Here is an 18,248-nt window from a genome sequence, read left to right as displayed (position 1 = left end):
ACTGATCTTAAAGTTCCAGTGTCCTTTTATCTGCCACAATCGTATCATTTTGTTCAGAAGTTTTTAAAACATTTTAACCTTGAAAAACAGGAGCTTCATATTTTAACTAACATACGATCTGTAATCTCTGTTGTGCAGGAGCGAGAACCAGTGAGCCCAGTGCGCGGGCTTGCACTCGGCGAGCCCTCCACAGTTTGGCAAAATGTGAACCATCCTGTTCTTCCAAACAGACTCCGGGACCTGTCATGGATGGTGGCTCATGAGATCCTCCCAGTCAGGTCCGTGATGCACTCCCGGGGCATGTTGACGTCGCCAACCTGCCCCCGACCTGGTTGTGGCGCGCCGGAGTCGGTGAGGCACCTGCTCTGGGAGTGCAGCGCTGCTGTAGAACAGTGGGCACTGGCCGGCTCCTTGCAATTCCCGTGCTTACCAGCAAGGGAGGTCCTCACAGCACAGCTGGTATTGTATGGAGTGAGCCAAAGTCAACAAACACCAAAGGACTTTGCAGAACAATGGCTCACTCTAGCCGCCATCAAAGACGCCACATGGACCTCCAGGAACTTGCTGGTAAGAAAACACAAGCAGATCCCCCCCGTGGCCGTGATCCGGATGGCAGCAGCGACGATCAGTATGGCCATCGCTGCAGGCGGCGGGCCTAGGACACAGCCACAAAGAAGAATCGCCTCTGTGCCCATTCGGATGAAGGAGCCGGAGCCATACGGGAAAAGTTCAAAGCAGCAGCGGCCTGACTCTCCGGGAGAGGCAGGTGGGAAGGAGCAGCAGGGTGAGGATCCCCCCTGAGCACCAAGACAGGAACCCGAGAGACCACACCTGTTTGGGATAACAGGATGAGTTAATCTTAATGGGGGCTCACTGCACTCCTGCACAACAGTGGACTTTAAAAAAAAAAAAAAAAAAGGTTCTTAACCAATGCTCTCCTTTTAATTGTTTTAAATGAAGACACTGCTTTTACACCAAAAGAACATTTTGTGATGTATTCCACATAGCATCAATGTTTGTTTTTTTGTAAAGTAAAAGATGGATGTGCACCCTGTAAAATTGTTAAAGAATGAACAACAAGGAAAACAAATGTGTGATGTGAAATGTGATGAAACATAAAGTGAAATAAGTGTCAATAAAACTTTTCAAAAAAAAAAAAAAAAAAAATCTGTTCTTATCAGTTTAATATCTGATACGTCCCCTACCCGGGGACCATATATTAAATTGATTTTTGGACTTGGGAGATGGAACAGGGGCTTGCTCCGTCCACTCCACGCATCGACCCGGTATTGCAGTACCTCCGGGAACGGTGCACCCTCCTCTCTTCAGTGTTTAAAATAATCCTTTCTTTCCGCTGCGTTTAAGAGAAATGTGTGTGTGAGTCTGGCCTGGCTTTGTCACTGCGTTGACATGCTGCCGGGACTCAAGCTTTTTGAAATGAACTGGAATTTTAGTCAGGTTGGGGGTTATTTGTGTGCCAGTTCCCCCATTTGCCACTCTGTGTATGCTATTGCTGTAGTAGCACACAGACACACAATAACATATCAACAGTTATTGTTGCAAAGTGTTTCTGGCCTAGCTGCTGCTTCGACTGTTCTTTTGTTGGCGGTAAAAAAACACACACACACACACACTGGCGGTAGCTATCGGTCGGCTTTGATGTGGAAGTGTGGCACTTCCTGTTAGAATGGTGAGCCTTATTTCTCCACTTGAATGTAGAAAGACAAGCCCTACCGGGCCTCAACACAAAACTTTCCTCTGTGTTGAGGACAAGTAGAAGGGACACCCAGTGCAGAAAACTCTGATTTCGGTGGTTTGCATGTTGTTGGGACCGTCAGTGAGGGCGATGGTCCTGTGAAGGACTCCTTTTGCCCTGAGCCGTACAACTCATACTTACCTGGCAGGGGAGATACCATGATCAAGAAGGTGGTTCACCCATGGCGAGGCCTGGCCATTGCACTCCGGCGGGGCTGACCTATGCGAATTCCCCAAATGTGGGAATCTCGACTGCATAATTTGTGGTAGTGGGGGACTGCGTTCGCGCTCTCCCCTGATGGATTGTCAAAAGTAATAAGGGGGAAACAGATAGGGAGACGCTGCCTTCCAACCTGGCTGTAGCGACAGACAGACGACAAGAATTTCAAAGGTGGCTTAAAGCTATGCACAGCCAGTTTCTTTGCTAGTGCTAGATCACAATATCGCTCGTCAATCAAATTTGTTTCAGATTCAGCAGCCCTTGCTCTGATCAATGTGAAATCCCAGTCACGGCACATCTGCCTTACAGAACGGCTGTGGGCCAATAAAAGGCCCCAATCTTCTCCTGTCTTCTGGTTCACTTCAGTCTGCTGCAGATAAATCTGGTGGTTGAGGGTTTGAAGTCATTTTTCAGAGCTTGACGTAAGGCATGTGTCTTAAAGGTGCTTCGATCAAAGGGTTTGCTCTTCCGTTTTTAGTGATCGTCACTGAAAAGCAACGCTCGCTTGCCGGGGCCATGGGCGAGGAGGACTGTATGGGGAATGTGATGCCGGCCTTAGCCTATCAGGGGCATCGCTTCTCGGCCTTTTGGCTAAGATCAAGTGTAGTATCTGTTCTTATCAGTTTAATATCTGATACGTCCCCTACCCGGGGACCATATATTAAATTGATTTTTGGACTTGGGAGATGGAACAGGGGCTTGCTCCGTCCACTCCACGCATCGACCCGGTATTGCAGTACCTCCGGGAACGGTGCACCCTCCTCTCTTCAGTGTTTAAAATAATCCTTTCTTTCCGCTGCGTTTAAGAGAAATGTGTGTGTGAGTCTGGCCTGGCTTTGTCACTGCGTTGACATGCTGCCGGGACTCAAGCTTTTTGAAATGAACTGGAATTTTAGTCAGGTTGGGGGTTATTTGTGTGCCAGTTCCCCCATTTGCCACTCTGTGTATGCTATTGCTGTAGTAGCACACAGACACACAATAACATATCAACAGTTATTGTTGCAAAGTGTTTCTGGCCTAGCTGCTGCTTCGACTGTTCTTTTGTTGGCGGTAAAAAAACACACACACACTGGCGGTAGCTATCGGTCGGCTTTGATGTGGAAGTGTGGCACTTCCTGTTAGAATGGTGAGCCTTATTTCTCCACTTGAATGTAGAAAGACAAGCCCTACCGGGCCTCAACACAAAACTTTCCTCTGTGTTGAGGACAAGTAGAAGGGACACCCAGTGCAGAAAACTCTGATTTCGGTGGTTTGCATGTTGTTGGGACCGTCAGTGAGGGCGATGGTCCTGTGAAGGACTCCTTTTGCCCTGAGCCGTACAACTCATACTTACCTGGCAGGGGAGATACCATGATCAAGAAGGTGGTTCACCCATGGCGAGGCCTGGCCATTGCACTCCGGCGGGGCTGACCTATGCAAATTCCCCAAATGTGGGAATCTCGACTGCATAATTTGTGGTAGTGGGGGACTGCGTTCGCGCTCTCCCCTGATGGATTGTCAAAAGTAATAAGGGGGAAACAGATAGGGAGACGCTGCCTTCCAACCTGGCTGTAGCGACAGACAGACGACAAGAATTTCAAAGGTGGCTTAAAGCTATGCACAGCCAGTTTCTTTGCTAGTGCTAGATCACAATATCGCTCGTCAATCAAATTTGTTTCAGATTCAGCAGCCCTTGCTCTGATCAATGTGAAATCCCAGTCACGGCACATCTGCCTTACAGAACGGCTGTGGGCCAATAAAAGGCCCCAATCTTCTCCTGTCTTTTGGTTCACTTCAGTCTGCTGCAGATAAATCTGGTGGTTGAGGGTTTGAAGTCATTTTTCAGAGCTTGACGTAAGGCATGTGTCTTAAAGGTGCTTCGATCAAAGGGTTTGCTCTTCCGTTTTACCGATCGTCACTGAAAAGCAACGCTCGCTTGCCGGGGCCATGGGCGAGGAGGACTGTATGGGGAATGTGATGCCGGCCTTAGCCTATCAGGGGCATCGCTTCTCGGCCTTTTGGCTAAGATCAAGTGTAGTATCTGTTCTTATCAGTTTGATATCTGATACGTCCCCTACCCGGGGACCATATATTAAATTGATTTTTGGACTTGGGAGATGGAACAGGGGCTTGCTCCGTCCACTCCACGCATCGACCCGGTATTGCAGTACCTCCGGGAACGGTGCACCCTCCTCTCTTCAGTGTTTAAAATAATCCTTTCTTTCCGCTGCGTTTAAGAGAAATGTGTGTGTGAGTCTGGCCTGGCTTTGTCACTGCGTTGACATGCTGCCGGGACTCAAGCTTTTTGAAATGAACTGGAATTTTAGTCAGGTTGGGGGTTATTTGTGTGCCAGTTCCCCCATTTGCTACTCTGTGTATGCTATTGCTGTAGTAGCACACAGACACACAATAACATATCAACAGTTATTGTTGCAAAGTGTTTCTGGCCTAGCTGCTGCTTCGACTGTTCTTTTGTTGGCGGTAAAAAAACACACACACACTGGCGGTAGCTATCGGTCGGCTTTGATGTGGAAGTGTGGCACTTCCTGTTAGAATGGTGAGCCTTATTTCTCCACTTGAATGTAGAAAGACAAGCCCTACCGGGCCTCAACACAAAACTTTCCTCTGTGTTGAGGACAAGTAGAAGGGACACCCAGTGCAGAAAACTCTGATTTCGGTGGTTTGCATGTTGTTGGGACCGTCAGTGAGGGCGATGGTCCTGTGAAGGACTCCTTTTGCCCTGAGCCGTACAACTCATACTTACCTGGCAGGGGAGATACCATGATCAAGAAGGTGGTTCACCCATGGCGAGGCCTGGCCATTGCACTCCGGCGGGGCTGACCTATGCGAATTCCCCAAATGTGGGAATCTCGACTGCATAATTTGTGGTAGTGGGGGACTGCGTTCGCGCTCTCCCCTGATGGATTGTCAAAAGTAATAAGGGGGAAACAGATAGGGAGACGCTGCCTTCCAACCTGGCTGTAGCGACAGACAGACGACAAGAATTTCAAAGGTGGCTTAAAGCTATGCACAGCCAGTTTCTTTGCTAGTGCTAGATCACAATATCGCTCGTCAATCAAATTTGTTTCAGATTCAGCAGCCCTTGCTCTGATCAATGTGAAATCCCAGTCACGGCACATCTGCCTTACAGAACGGCTGTGGGCCAATAAAAGGCCCCAATCTTCTCCTGTCTTCTGGTTCACTTCAGTCTGCTGCAGATAAATCTGGTGGTTGAGGGTTTGAAGTCATTTTTCAGAGCTTGACGTAAGGCATGTGTCTTAAAGGTGCTTCGATCAAAGGGTTTGCTCTTCCGTTTTTAGTGATCGTCACTGAAAAGCAACGCTCGCTTGCCGGGGCCATGGGCGAGGAGGACTGTATGGGGAATGTGATGCCGGCCTTAGCCTATCAGGGGCATCGCTTCTCGGCCTTTTGGCTAAGATCAAGTGTAGTATCTGTTCTTATCAGTTTAATATCTGATACGTCCCCTACCCGGGGACCATATATTAAATTGATTTTTGGACTTGGGAGATGGAACAGGGGCTTGCTCCGTCCACTCCACGCATCGACCCGGTATTGCAGTACCTCCGGGAACGGTGCACCCTCCTCTCTTCAGTGTTTAAAATAATCCTTTCTTTCCGCTGCGTTTAAGAGAAATGTGTGTGTGAGTCTGGCCTGGCTTTGTCACTGCGTTGACATGCTGCCGGGACTCAAGCTTTTTGAAATGAACTGGAATTTTAGTCAGGTTGGGGGTTATTTGTGTGCCAGTTCCCCCATTTGCCACTCTGTGTATGCTATTGCTGTAGTAGCACACAGACACACAATAACATATCAACAGTTATTGTTGCAAAGTGTTTCTGGCCTAGCTGCTGCTTCGACTGTTCTTTTGTTGGCGGTAAAAAAACACACACACACACACACTGGCGGTAGCTATCGGTCGGCTTTGATGTGGAAGTGTGGCACTTCCTGTTAGAATGGTGAGCCTTATTTCTCCACTTGAATGTAGAAAGACAAGCCCTACCGGGCCTCAACACAAAACTTTCCTCTGTGTTGAGGACAAGTAGAAGGGACACCCAGTGCAGAAAACTCTGATTTCGGTGGTTTGCATGTTGTTGGGACCGTCAGTGAGGGCGATGGTCCTGTGAAGGACTCCTTTTGCCCTGAGCCGTACAACTCATACTTACCTGGCAGGGGAGATACCATGATCAAGAAGGTGGTTCACCCATGGCGAGGCTTGGCCATTGCACTCCGGCGGGGCTGACCTATGCGAATTCCCCAAATGTGGGAATCTCGACTGCATAATTTGTGGTAGTGGGGGACTGCGTTCGCGCTCTCCCCTGATGGATTGTCAAAAGTAATAAGGGGGAAACAGATAGGGAGACGCTGCCTTCCAACCTGGCTGTAGCGACAGACAGACGACAAGAATTTCAAAGGTGGCTTAAAGCTATGCACAGCCAGTTTCTTTGCTAGTGCTAGATCACAATATCGCTCGTCAATCAAATTTGTTTCAGATTCAGCAGCCCTTGCTCTGATCAATGTGAAATCCCAGTCACGGCACATCTGCCTTACAGAACGGCTGTGGGCCAATAAAAGGCCCCAATCTTCTCCTGTCTTTTGGTTCACTTCAGTCTGCTGCAGATAAATCTGGTGGTTGAGGGTTTGAAGTCATTTTTCAGAGCTTGACGTAAGGCATGTGTCTTAAAGGTGCTTCGATCAAAGGGTTTGCTCTTCCGTTTTTAGTGATCGTCACTGAAAAGCAACGCTCGCTTGCCGGGGCCATGGGCGAGGAGGACTGTATGGGGAATGTGATGCCGGCCTTAGCCTATCAGGGGCATCGCTTCTCGGCCTTTTGGCTAAGATCAAGTGTAGTATCTGTTCTTATCAGTTTAATATCTGATACGTCCCCTACCCGGGGACCATATATTAAATTGATTTTTGGACTTGGGAGATGGAACAGGGGCTTGCTCCGTCCACTCCACGCATCGACCCGGTATTGCAGTACCTCCGGGAACGGTGCACCCTCCTCTCTTCAGTGTTTAAAATAATCCTTTCTTTCCGCTGCGTTTAAGAGAAATGTGTGTGTGAGTCTGGCCTGGCTTTGTCACTGCGTTGACATGCTGCCGGGACTCAAGCTTTTTGAAATGAACTGGAATTTTAGTCAGGTTGGGGGTTATTTGTGTGCCAGTTCCCCCATTTGCCACTCTGTGTATGCTATTGCTGTAGTAGCACACAGACACACAATAACATATCAACAGTTATTGTTGCAAAGTGTTTCTGGCCTAGCTGCTGCTTCGACTGTTCTTTTGTTGGCGGTAAAAAAACACACACACACACACACTGGCGGTAGCTATCGGTCGGCTTTGATGTGGAAGTGTGGCACTTCCTGTTAGAATGGTGAGCCTTATTTCTCCACTTGAATGTAGAAAGACAAGCCCTACCGGGCCTCAACACAAAACTTTCCTCTGTGTTGAGGACAAGTAGAAGGGACACCCAGTGCAGAAAACTCTGATTTCGGTGGTTTGCATGTTGTTGGGACCGTCAGTGAGGGCGATGGTCCTGTGAAGGACTCCTTTTGCCCTGAGCCGTACAACTCATACTTACCTGGCAGGGGAGATACCATGATCAAGAAGGTGGTTCACCCATGGCGAGGCCTGGCCATTGCACTCCGGCGGGGCTGACCTATGCGAATTCCCCAAATGTGGGAATCTCGACTGCATAATTTGTGGTAGTGGGGGACTGCGTTCGCGCTCTCCCCTGATGGATTGTCAAAAGTAATAAGGGGGAAACAGATAGGGAGACGCTGCCTTCCAACCTGGCTGTAGCGACAGACAGACGACAAGAATTTCAAAGGTGGCTTAAAGCTATGCACAGCCAGTTTCTTTGCTAGTGCTAGATCACAATATCGCTCGTCAATCAAATTTGTTTCAGATTCAGCAGCCCTTGCTCTGATCAATGTGAAATCCCAGTCACGGCACATCTGCCTTACAGAACGGCTGTGGGCCAATAAAAGGCCCCAATCTTCTCCTGTCTTCTGGTTCACTTCAGTCTGCTGCAGATAAATCTGGTGGTTGAGGGTTTGAAGTCATTTTTCAGAGCTTGACGTAAGGCATGTGTCTTAAAGGTGCTTCGATCAAAGGGTTTGCTCTTCCGTTTTTAGTGATCGTCACTGAAAAGCAACGCTCGCTTGCCGGGGCCATGGGCGAGGAGGACTGTATGGGGAATGTGATGCCGGCCTTAGCCTATCAGGGGCATCGCTTCTCGGCCTTTTGGCTAAGATCAAGTGTAGTATCTGTTCTTATCAGTTTAATATCTGATACGTCCCCTACCCGGGGACCATATATTAAATTGATTTTTGGACTTGGGAGATGGAACAGGGGCTTGCTCCGTCCACTCCACGCATCGACCCGGTATTGCAGTACCTCCGGGAACGGTGCACCCTCCTCTCTTCAGTGTTTAAAATAATCCTTTCTTTCCGCTGCGTTTAAGAGAAATGTGTGTGTGAGTCTGGCCTGGCTTTGTCACTGCGTTGACATGCTGCCGGGACTCAAGCTTTTTGAAATGAACTGGAATTTTAGTCAGGTTGGGGGTTATTTGTGTGCCAGTTCCCCCATTTGCCACTCTGTGTATGCTATTGCTGTAGTAGCACACAGACACACAATAACATATCAACAGTTATTGTTGCAAAGTGTTTCTGGCCTAGCTGCTGCTTCGACTGTTCTTTTGTTGGCGGTAAAAAAACACACACACACACACACTGGCGGTAGCTATCGGTCGGCTTTGATGTGGAAGTGTGGCACTTCCTGTTAGAATGGTGAGCCTTATTTCTCCACTTGAATGTAGAAAGACAAGCCCTACCGGGCCTCAACACAAAACTTTCCTCTGTGTTGAGGACAAGTAGAAGGGACACCCAGTGCAGAAAACTCTGATTTCGGTGGTTTGCATGTTGTTGGGACCGTCAGTGAGGGCGATGGTCCTGTGAAGGACTCCTTTTGCCCTGAGCCGTACAACTCATACTTACCTGGCAGGGGAGATACCATGATCAAGAAGGTGGTTCACCCATGGCGAGGCTTGGCCATTGCACTCCGGCGGGGCTGACCTATGCGAATTCCCCAAATGTGGGAATCTCGACTGCATAATTTGTGGTAGTGGGGGACTGCGTTCGCGCTCTCCCCTGATGGATTGTCAAAAGTAATAAGGGGGAAACAGATAGGGACACGCTGCCTTCCAACCTGGCTGTAGCGACAGACAGACGACAAGAATTTCAAAGGTGGCTTAAAGCTATGCACAGCCAGTTTCTTTGCTAGTGCTAGATCACAATATCGCTCGTCAATCAACTTTGTTTCAGATTCAGCAGCCCTTGCTCTGATCAATGTGAAATCCCAGTCACGGCACATCTGCCTTACAGAACGGCTGTGGGCCAATAAAAGGCCCCAATCTTCTCCTGTCTTTTGGTTCACTTCAGTCTGCTGCAGATAAATCTGGTGGTTGAGGGTTTGAAGTCATTTTTCAGAGCTTGACGTAAGGCATGTGTCTTAAAGGTGCTTCGATCAAAGGGTTTGCTCTTCCGTTTTACCGATCGTCACTGAAAAGCAACGCTCGCTTGCCGGGGCCATGGGCGAGGAGGACTGTATGGGGAATGTGATGCCGGCCTTAGCCTATCAGGGGCATCGCTTCTCGGCCTTTTGGCTAAGATCAAGTGTAGTATCTGTTCTTATCAGTTTAATATCTGATACGTCCCCTACCCGGGGACCATATATTAAATTGATTTTTGGACTTGGGAGATGGAACAGGGGCTTGCTCTGTCCACTCCACGCATCGACCCGGTATTGCAGTACCTCCGGGAACGGTGCACCCTCCTCTCTTCAGTGTTTAAAATAATCCTTTCTTTCCGCTGCGTTTAAGAGAAATGTGTGTGTGAGTCTGGCCTGGCTTTGTCACTGCGTTGACATGCTGCCGGGACTCAAGCTTTTTGAAATGAACTGGAATTTTAGTCAGGTTGGGGGTTATTTGTGTGCCAGTTCCCCCATTTGCCACTCTGTGTATGCTATTGCTGTAGTAGCACACAGACACACAATAACATATCAACAGTTATTGTTGCAAAGTGTTTCTGGCCTACCTGCTGCTTCGACTGTTCTTTTGTTGGCGGTAAAAAAACACACACACACACACACACACTGGCGGTAGCTATCGGTCGGCTTTGATGTGGAAGTGTGGCACTTCCTGTTAGAATGGTGAGCCTTATTTCTCCACTTGAATGTAGAAAGACAAGCCCTACCGGGCCTCAACACAAAACTTTCTTCTGTGTTGAGGACAAGTAGAAGGGACACCCAGTGCAGAAAACTCTGATTTCGGTGGTTTGCATGTTGTTGGGACCGTCAGTGAGGGCGATGGTCCTGTGAAGGACTCCTTTTGCCCTGAGCCGTACAACTCATACTTACCTGGCAGGGGAGATACCATGATCAAGAAGGTGGTTCACCCATCGCGAGGCCTGGCCATTGCACTCCGGCAGGGCTGACCTATGCGAATTCCCCAAATGTGGGAATCTCGACTGCATAATTTGTGGTAGTGGGGGACTGCGTTCGCGCTCTCCCCTGATGGATTGTCAAAAGTAATAGGGGGGAAACAGATAGGGAGACGCTGCCTTCCAACCTGGCTGTAGTGACAGACAGACGACAAGAATTTCAAAGGTGGCTTAAAGCTATGCACAGCCAGTTTCTTTGCTAGTGCTAGATCACAATATCGCTCGTCAATCAAATTTGTTTCAGATTCAGCAGCCCTTGCTCTGATCAATGTGAAATCCCAGTCACGGCACATCTGCCTTACAGAACGGCTGTGGGCCAATAAAAGGCCCCAATCTTCTCCTGTCTTCTGGTTCACTTCAGTCTGCTGCAGATAAATCTGGTGGTTGAGGGTTTGAAGTCATTTTTCAGAGCTTGACGTAAGGCATGTGTCTTAAAGGTGCTTCGATCAAAGGGTTTGCTCTTCCCTTTTTAGCGATCGTCACTGAAAAGCAACGCTCGCTTGCCGGGGCCATGGGCGAGGAGGACTGTATGGGGAATGTGATGCCGGCCTTAGCCTATCAGGGGCATCGCTTCTCGGCCTTTTGGCTAAGATCAAGTGTAGTATCTGTTCTTATCAGTTTAATATCTGATACGTCCCCTACCCGGGGACCATATATTAAATTGATTTTTGGACTTGGGAGATGGAACAGGGGCTTGCTCCGTCCACTCCACGCATCGACCCGGTATTGCAGTACCTCCGGGAACGGTGCACCCTCCTCTCTTCAGTGTTTAAAGTAATCCTTTCTTTCCGCTGCGTTTAAGAGAAATGTGTGTGTGAGTCTGGCCTGGCTTTGTCACTGCGTTGACATGCTGCCGGGACTCAAGCTTTTTGAAATGAACTGGAATTTTAGTCAGGTTGGGGGTTATTTGTGTGCCAGTTCCCCCATTTGCCACTCTGTGTATGCTATTGCTGTAGTAGCACACAGACACACAATAACATATCAACAGTTATTGTTGCAAAGTGTTTCTGGCCTAGCTGCTGCTTCGACTGTTCTTTTGTTGGCGGTAAAAAAACAAACACACACACACACACTGGCGGTAGCTATCGGTCGGCTTTGATGTGGAAGTGTGGCACTTCCTGTTAGAATGGTGAGCCTTATTTCTCCACTTGAATGTAGAAAGACAAGCCCTACCGGGCCTCAACACAAAACTTTCTTCTGTGTTGAGGACAAGTAGAAGGGACACCCAGTGCAGAAAACTCTGATTTCGGTGGTTTGCATGTTGTTGGGACCGTCAGTGAGGGCGATGGTCCTGTGAAGGACTCCTTTTGCCCTGAGCCGTACAACTCATACTTACCTGGCAGGGGAGATACCATGATCAAGAAGGTGGTTCACCCATCGCGAGGCCTGGCCATTGCACTCCGGCAGGGCTGACCTATGCGAATTCCCCAAATGTGGGAATCTCGACTGCATAATTTGTGGTAGTGGGGGACTGCGTTCGCGCTCTCCCCTGATGGATTGTCAAAAGTAATAAGGGGGAAACAGATAGGGAGACGCTGCCTTCCAACCTGGCTGTAGTGACAGACAGACGACAAGAATTTCAAAGGTGGCTTAAAGCTATGCACAGCCAGTTTCTTTGCTAGTGCTAGATCACAATATCGCTCGTCAATCAACTTTGTTTCAGATTCAGCAGCCCTTGCTCTGATCAATGTGAAATCCCAGTCACGGCACATCTGCCTTACAGAACGGCTGTGGGCCAATAAAAGGCCCCAATCTTCTCCTGTCTTTTGGTTCACTTCAGTCTGCTGCAGATAAATCTGGTGGTTGAGGGTTTGAAGTCATTTTTCAGAGCTTGACGTAAGGCATGTGTCTTAAAGGTGCTTCGATCAAAGGGTTTGCTCTTCCGTTTTACCGATCGTCACTGAAAAGCAACGCTCGCTTGCCGGGGCCATGGGCGAGGAGGACTGTATGGGGAATGTGATGCCGGCCTTAGCCTATCAGGGGCATCGCTTCTCGGCCTTTTGGCTAAGATCAAGTGTAGTATCTGTTCTTATCAGTTTAATATCTGATACGTCCCCTACCCGGGGACCATATATTAAATTGATTTTTGGACTTGGGAGATGGAACAGGGGCTTGCTCCGTCCACTCCACGCATCGACCCGGTATTGCAGTACCTCCGGGAACGGTGCACCCTCCTCTCTTCAGTGTTTAAAATAATCCTTTCTTTCCGCTGCGTTTAAGAGAAATGTGTGTGTGAGTCTGGCCTGGCTTTGTCACTGCGTTGACATGCTGCCGGGACTCAAGCTTTTTGAAATGAACTGGAATTTTAGTCAGGTTGGGGGTTATTTGTGTGCCAGTTCCCCCATTTGCCACTCTGTGTATGCTATTGCTGTAGTAGCACACAGACACACAATAACATATCAACAGTTATTGTTGCAAAGTGTTTCTGGCCTAGCTGCTGCTTCGACTGTTCTTTTGTTGGCGGTAAAAAAACACACACACACACACACACACTGGCGGTAGCTATCGGTCGGCTTTGATGTGGAAGTGTGGCACTTCCTGTTAGAATGGTGAGCCTTATTTCTCCACTTGAATGTAGAAAGACAAGCCCTACCGGGCCTCAACACAAAACTTTCCTCTGTGTTGAGGACAAGTAGAAGGGACACCCAGTGCAGAAAACTCTGATTTCGGTGGTTTGCATGTTGTTGGGACCGTCAGTGAGGGCGATGGTCCTGTGAAGGACTCCTTTTGCCCTGAGCCGTACAACTCATACTTACCTGGCAGGGGAGATACCATGATCAAGAAGGTGGTTCACCCATCGCGAGGCCTGGCCATTGCACTCCGGCAGGGCTGACCTATGCGAATTCCCCAAATGTGGGAATCTCGACTGCATAATTTGTGGTAGTGGGGGACTGCGTTCGCGCTCTCCCCTGATGGATTGTCAAAAGTAATAAGGGGGAAACAGATAGGGAGACGCTGCCTTCCAACCTGGCTGTAGTGACAGACAGACGACAAGAATTTCAAAGGTGGCTTAAAGCTATGCACAGCCAGTTTCTTTGCTAGTGCTAGATCACAATATCGCTCGTCAATCAAATTTGTTTCAGATTCAGCAGCCCTTGCTCTGATCAATGTGAAATCCCAGTCACGGCACATCTGCCTTACAGAACGGCTGTGGGCCAATAAAAGGCCCCAATCTTCTCCTGTCTTCTGGTTCACTTCAGTCTGCTGCAGATAAATCTGGTGGTTGAGGGTTTGAAGTCATTTTTCAGAGCTTGACGTAAGGCATGTGTCTTAAAGGTGCTTCGATCAAAGGGTTTGCTCTTCCCTTTTTAGCGATCGTCACTGAAAAGCAACGCTCGCTTGCCGGGGCCATGGGCGAGGAGGACTGTATGGGGAATGTGATGCCGGCCTTAGCCTATCAGGGGCATCGCTTCTCGGCCTTTTGGCTAAGATCAAGTGTAGTATCTGTTCTTATCAGTTTAATATCTGATACGTCCCCTACCCGGGGACCATATATTAAATTGATTTTTGGACTTGGGAGATGGAACAGGGGCTTGCTCCGTCCACTCCACGCATCGACCCGGTATTGCAGTACCTCCGGGAACGGTGCATCCTCCTCTCTTCAGTGTTTAAAATAATCCTTTCTTTCCGCTGCGTTTAAGAGAAATGTGTGTGTGAGTCTGGCCTGGCTTTGTCACTGCGTTGACATGCTGCCGGGACTCAAGCTTTTTGAAATGAACTGGAATTTTAGTCAGGTTGGGGGTTATTTGTGTGCCAGTTCCCCCATTTGCCACTCTGTGTATGCTATTGCTGTAGTAGCACACAGACACACAATAACATATCAACAGTTATTGTTGCAAAGTGTTTCTGGCCTAGCTGCTGCTTCGACTGTTCTTTTGTTGGCGGTAAAAAAACACACACACACACACACACACACACACACACACTGGCGGTAGCTATCGGTCGGCTTTGATGTGGAAGTGTGGCACTTCCTGTTAGAATGGTGAGCCTTATTTCTCCACTTGAATGTAGAGAGACAAGCCCTACCGGGCCTCAACACAAAACTTTCCTCTGTGTGGAGGACAAGTAGAAGGGACACCCAGTGCAGAAAACTCTGATTTTGGTGGTTTGCATGTTGTTGGGACCGTCAGTGAGGGCGATGGTCCTGTGAAGGACTCCTTTTGCCCTGAGCCGTACAACTCATACTTACCTGGCAGGGGAGATACCATGATCAAGAAGGTGGTTCACCCATGGCGAGGCCTGGCCATTGCACTCCGGCGGGGCTGACCTATGCGAATTCCCCAAATGTGGGAATCTCAACTGCATAATTTGTGGTAGTGGGGGACTGCGTTCGCGCTCTCCCCTGATGGATTGTCAAAAGTAATAAGGGGGAAACAGATAGGGACACGCTGCCTTCCAACCTGGCTGTAGCGACAGACAGACGACAAGAATTTCAAAGGTGGCTTAAAGCTATGCACAGCCAGTTTCTTTGCTAGTGCTAGATCACAATATCGTTCGTCAATCAACTTTGTTTCAGATTCAGCAGCCCTTGCTCTGATCAATGTGAAATCCCAGTCACGGCACATCTGCCTTACAGAACGGCTGTGGGCCAATAAAAGGCCCCAATCTTCTCCTGTCTTTTGGTTCACTTCAGTCTGCTGCAGATAAATCTGGTGGTTGAGGGTTTGAAGTCATTTTTCAGAGCTTGACGTAAGGCATGTGTCTTAAAGGTGCTTCGATCAAAGGGTTTGCTCTTCCGTTTTACCGATCGTCACTGAAAAGCAACGCTCGCTTGCCGGGGCCATGGGCGAGGAGGACTGTATGGGGAATGTGATGCCGGCCTTAGCCTATCAGGGGCATCGCTTCTCGGCCTTTTGGCTAAGATCAAGTGTAGTATCTGTTCTTATCAGATGCTGTTTCGATCTTACCTATAAGACCCTGACTGCGATCGCCTCCTGCGCTGTCTGAGCCTGTGCCTGTCTGTGGCACTGGTTTTGGCAGTACTGGGAGGATAGTGTTTGTCTTCTGTGAAGTCAATTTCAACTTCCACATAGTTGAGGTAGCTCCATAGAAGACCATATTGTTCGAGCGAGCCTCCTCCTCTGGTGGCTAAACTGGTTCCTAACATCCAAGGTAAGTTTGGTCACTTTTTCTCTAGTTTTAAACTTTTGTAGGTATTGTTTTTTAGCTATTTATTCACTGTTTTAGTTGATTTTAGTGTTTTAGCCTGTGGTGCCTCCACCATGTCGGCTGCTAGTGCCGGCATGCGGAGGCACCACAGTGTCCGTTTTGCTTTCAAAGTAGTTGATGATGTGCCATTATGGATGTCGAGGCTGGATTTTTCAAGAAAACTACTTCAAAAAGCCTTAAACTTTACCCCAGACGACCTGAATTGTATCCTCACTTTACCACAAGGCAAAGGCTTTGATGTAAGCTTTCGCTCAGCAATTCTGCTTAGAGAATTTTGGACACGTTTTGAAAATGCAAGAGCCCAGTTTCCTGTGTTTAACGTTGAGAAACTGACTGACAATGCCTCCAAAACGGTCATTGTCAGGATGTTCAATGAAATGGTGAATGCAGATGACATATGTATGTGGCTGGGAAGACATTGCACGGTCAAAGGCCAGGCTATGAAGGTGAGAGATGAGGATGGTATCTGGAACTGTTCCTGGAGGGTTCCTGTCCAGCAATGGCAGGACCCTCAGGGCTTCCAGGGCCTGAAACATCTGCCATCCATGATAGTTTTGGGACACAACCGTGGTTACATTCATTATCAAGGCCAGCCCAAGCTCTGCCGCAAGTGCGGTGAGCAAGGACACCTTGCAGAAGCGTGTAAGCAGATTATTTGTGGAAAGTGTAGAGAGATTGGTCATACTTTCGAGGAATGCACCAATGGCAGAAAGTGTAATCTTTGTGGAGACAGCAACCATCTCTTCAGAGATTGCCCGAAATCTTTTGCCAACAAAGTTAAGGCAGCAAAGAAGGTCGGAAATGAAAAAGAAAATGGCGGACAGAATGCAATGGTTAACGAGCTATTTGGAGAGCCTGAGCCAGAAAATTCAAATCTCCCTCCAAATCCTGTGACTGGAGGAGAGGAGTCAGGTGAGGAGGGAGAGGGAGAGGGGGAGGGGCCTGCAGCAACTGCCCCTCAAGTGGAGAGTATGGAGGAGGAGGGGGGGGGTGCAGTGCAGGCAGAGGGCGGAACTAGCTCTGGCTCTTCTTGCTCTGGGAGTGAGAGTGAGAGTGAGGAAGTGCCCCTCCCCCTGGCCCAGCAGGCTAAGAGGCCATTATCAGAATTGTCTCCGGAGTCTCCAGTAGTCTTGGAGAAGAGGGGAAGAGCTGGGAACTTCTCAGACAGTTCATCTGTGGAGGAGCCCAGAGTCTTCCCCTCCGATTCCCCCAATGAGGCCTCCTTTTTAAACATAGCTCTGCAATCAACCCCGAAGGACTCGATGTTTAACAAAAGACTGCGTGAAAGGCCACCCCCTAGAGTCCGGAAGGGAAATGGAGCTCAACACCCTTACACTTCTCCAGTAAGAGTGAAGGAAGAGCTCCATTCACAAGAAATGTAACACCTGGTTCTTTTCAAGTGTTTTTAAAATGCTTTGTCTGTTGGTTTTAAAACATACTTATGACTTTCACCCTCTCAACTTTCCTTTTGAGAAGTGTGACGTTGAAAGTTAGAGCTCACGTGGTTTCATCTCATCTTAACCTTTTTTGTCAGATGTGTTTTTAAAACAGGAAGGATACCCGCTGTTTTTAACACACCAGTATTATTTGAAGGACGTGAAGGGCAGCACGCTAGTGGGAAACAGTAAAAGCATCCTTTTAACACACTTGACTTTTATCAGCTCACCAACAGAGTTTTCTTTTAACCTGACCTTTTTAAGACACCTTGGTTTCAAACAAGAGTTGTATTTTTTAATTAACATTGTTCTCTCCTATTGTTGTGCAGGAGCGAGTACCAGTGAGTCCAGCGCGCAGGATTGCACTAGGCAAAGCCACCACTCTTTGGCGCAACGTGAACCACCTGCTCTGCCAAACAGACTCCGGGACCTGTCAGCAATGGTGGCTCATGAGATCCTCCCAGTCAGGTCCGTAATGCACTCCCGGAGCTCAAAAACTCGCTGCCGACCAGGTTGTGGCGTCCCTGAGCTCGGCAAGGTATCGCTCTGGGAGTGCAGCGCTGCATTAGAACAGTGGGCACTAGCCGGCTCTTTACTAATTCCCGTGCTTGCCAGCAAGGGAGGTCCCACCAGCGTAGCTGGTCTTTCACACAAGCCGCCCCCAAAAGACGCCACCCAGACCTCCACAAACTTTCTGGCAAGGAAGCACAAGCAGATCCCCCCCCGTGGCTGTGATCCATACGGCAGCAGTGACGGCCAGAAAGACTGTCACTGCAGGCGGTGGGCCCAGGACACAGTCACAAAGAAACATCGCCTCTGTGTCCATTCGGATGAAGGAGCCGGAGCCCCACAGGAAAAGTTCGAAGCAGCGGCGGCCTGACTCTCCGGGAGAGGCAGGTGGGAAGGAGCAGCAGGGTGAGGGTCTCCTCTGAGCACAAAGACAGGATCCCGAGAGACCACATCTCTTTGGGAGAGCAGACTGAGTTTTTCTTGGTAAGGGCTCACTGCGCTACTGAACAACAATGAACTTTTGAGGAGAATCTTTTCCAGCTTCGCTCCAGAATTTAAAAAAAATAAAATAAAAAATTTGGCATGACTAAATATCGACACAACAATAAAACTTTCAAACAACCCTGTAAACAATTAAACAAATGCATCTATTTATCATTTT

The 18,248-nt window shown here is 48.6% G+C and overlaps 20 non-coding genes and 1 pseudogene across 20 annotated transcripts; all 21 read left to right on the top strand.

The window, feature by feature from the left end:
* Positions 1 to 1,137: 1,137 nt before the first annotated feature.
* On the top strand, positions 1,138 to 1,320 carry LOC132956947 (U2 spliceosomal RNA). The gene has a single exon (XR_009666197.1). It is a non-coding gene; the product is annotated as a U2 spliceosomal RNA (small nuclear RNA).
* A 569-nt stretch (positions 1,321 to 1,889) lies between these two features.
* Positions 1,890 to 2,053, top strand: LOC132957050 (U1 spliceosomal RNA). Its single transcript, XR_009666271.1, has one exon. It is a non-coding gene; the product is annotated as a U1 spliceosomal RNA (small nuclear RNA).
* Positions 2,054 to 2,546: 493 nt separating this feature from the next.
* On the top strand, positions 2,547 to 2,737 carry LOC132957414 (U2 spliceosomal RNA). The gene has a single exon (XR_009666618.1). It is a non-coding gene; the product is annotated as a U2 spliceosomal RNA (small nuclear RNA).
* A 563-nt stretch (positions 2,738 to 3,300) lies between these two features.
* Positions 3,301 to 3,464, top strand: LOC132957237 (U1 spliceosomal RNA). The gene has a single exon (XR_009666449.1). It is a non-coding gene; the product is annotated as a U1 spliceosomal RNA (small nuclear RNA).
* Positions 3,465 to 3,956: 492 nt separating this feature from the next.
* Positions 3,957 to 4,147, top strand: LOC132956868 (U2 spliceosomal RNA). The gene has a single exon (XR_009666121.1). It is a non-coding gene; the product is annotated as a U2 spliceosomal RNA (small nuclear RNA).
* Positions 4,148 to 4,710: 563 nt separating this feature from the next.
* LOC132957049 (U1 spliceosomal RNA) lies at positions 4,711 to 4,874 on the top strand. Its single transcript, XR_009666270.1, has one exon. It is a non-coding gene; the product is annotated as a U1 spliceosomal RNA (small nuclear RNA).
* Positions 4,875 to 5,367: 493 nt separating this feature from the next.
* On the top strand, positions 5,368 to 5,558 carry LOC132957413 (U2 spliceosomal RNA). The gene has a single exon (XR_009666617.1). It is a non-coding gene; the product is annotated as a U2 spliceosomal RNA (small nuclear RNA).
* Positions 5,559 to 6,127: 569 nt separating this feature from the next.
* Positions 6,128 to 6,291, top strand: LOC132957012 (U1 spliceosomal RNA). Its single transcript, XR_009666235.1, has one exon. It is a non-coding gene; the product is annotated as a U1 spliceosomal RNA (small nuclear RNA).
* Positions 6,292 to 6,784: 493 nt separating this feature from the next.
* Positions 6,785 to 6,975, top strand: LOC132957412 (U2 spliceosomal RNA). Its single transcript, XR_009666616.1, has one exon. It is a non-coding gene; the product is annotated as a U2 spliceosomal RNA (small nuclear RNA).
* Positions 6,976 to 7,544: 569 nt separating this feature from the next.
* LOC132957048 (U1 spliceosomal RNA) lies at positions 7,545 to 7,708 on the top strand. Its single transcript, XR_009666269.1, has one exon. It is a non-coding gene; the product is annotated as a U1 spliceosomal RNA (small nuclear RNA).
* A 493-nt stretch (positions 7,709 to 8,201) lies between these two features.
* Positions 8,202 to 8,392, top strand: LOC132957411 (U2 spliceosomal RNA). The gene has a single exon (XR_009666615.1). It is a non-coding gene; the product is annotated as a U2 spliceosomal RNA (small nuclear RNA).
* A 569-nt stretch (positions 8,393 to 8,961) lies between these two features.
* LOC132957000 (U1 spliceosomal RNA) lies at positions 8,962 to 9,125 on the top strand. Its single transcript, XR_009666224.1, has one exon. It is a non-coding gene; the product is annotated as a U1 spliceosomal RNA (small nuclear RNA).
* A 492-nt stretch (positions 9,126 to 9,617) lies between these two features.
* Positions 9,618 to 9,808, top strand: LOC132956892 (U2 spliceosomal RNA). The gene has a single exon (XR_009666145.1). It is a non-coding gene; the product is annotated as a U2 spliceosomal RNA (small nuclear RNA).
* A 573-nt stretch (positions 9,809 to 10,381) lies between these two features.
* Positions 10,382 to 10,545, top strand: LOC132957191 (U1 spliceosomal RNA). The gene has a single exon (XR_009666407.1). It is a non-coding gene; the product is annotated as a U1 spliceosomal RNA (small nuclear RNA).
* A 493-nt stretch (positions 10,546 to 11,038) lies between these two features.
* LOC132957410 (U2 spliceosomal RNA) lies at positions 11,039 to 11,229 on the top strand. Its single transcript, XR_009666614.1, has one exon. It is a non-coding gene; the product is annotated as a U2 spliceosomal RNA (small nuclear RNA).
* Positions 11,230 to 11,800: 571 nt separating this feature from the next.
* Positions 11,801 to 11,964, top strand: LOC132957190 (U1 spliceosomal RNA). The gene has a single exon (XR_009666406.1). It is a non-coding gene; the product is annotated as a U1 spliceosomal RNA (small nuclear RNA).
* Positions 11,965 to 12,456: 492 nt separating this feature from the next.
* LOC132957409 (U2 spliceosomal RNA) lies at positions 12,457 to 12,647 on the top strand. Its single transcript, XR_009666613.1, has one exon. It is a non-coding gene; the product is annotated as a U2 spliceosomal RNA (small nuclear RNA).
* Positions 12,648 to 13,220: 573 nt separating this feature from the next.
* Positions 13,221 to 13,384, top strand: LOC132957189 (U1 spliceosomal RNA). Its single transcript, XR_009666405.1, has one exon. It is a non-coding gene; the product is annotated as a U1 spliceosomal RNA (small nuclear RNA).
* A 493-nt stretch (positions 13,385 to 13,877) lies between these two features.
* On the top strand, positions 13,878 to 14,068 carry LOC132957499 (U2 spliceosomal RNA). The gene has a single exon (XR_009666703.1). It is a non-coding gene; the product is annotated as a U2 spliceosomal RNA (small nuclear RNA).
* A 585-nt stretch (positions 14,069 to 14,653) lies between these two features.
* Positions 14,654 to 14,817, top strand: LOC132957225 (U1 spliceosomal RNA). The gene has a single exon (XR_009666438.1). It is a non-coding gene; the product is annotated as a U1 spliceosomal RNA (small nuclear RNA).
* Positions 14,818 to 15,309: 492 nt separating this feature from the next.
* Positions 15,310 to 15,405, top strand: LOC132956979 (U2 spliceosomal RNA; annotated as a pseudogene).
* The last annotated feature ends 2,843 nt before the right edge of the window (positions 15,406 to 18,248 follow it).

Source organism: Labrus mixtus, chromosome 22 (assembly GCF_963584025.1).
Source record: "Labrus mixtus chromosome 22, fLabMix1.1, whole genome shotgun sequence".
In the NCBI taxonomy this organism is placed as follows: domain Eukaryota; kingdom Metazoa; phylum Chordata; class Actinopteri; order Labriformes; family Labridae; genus Labrus; species Labrus mixtus.
This window is presented reverse-complemented; position numbering and strand designations above follow the sequence as displayed.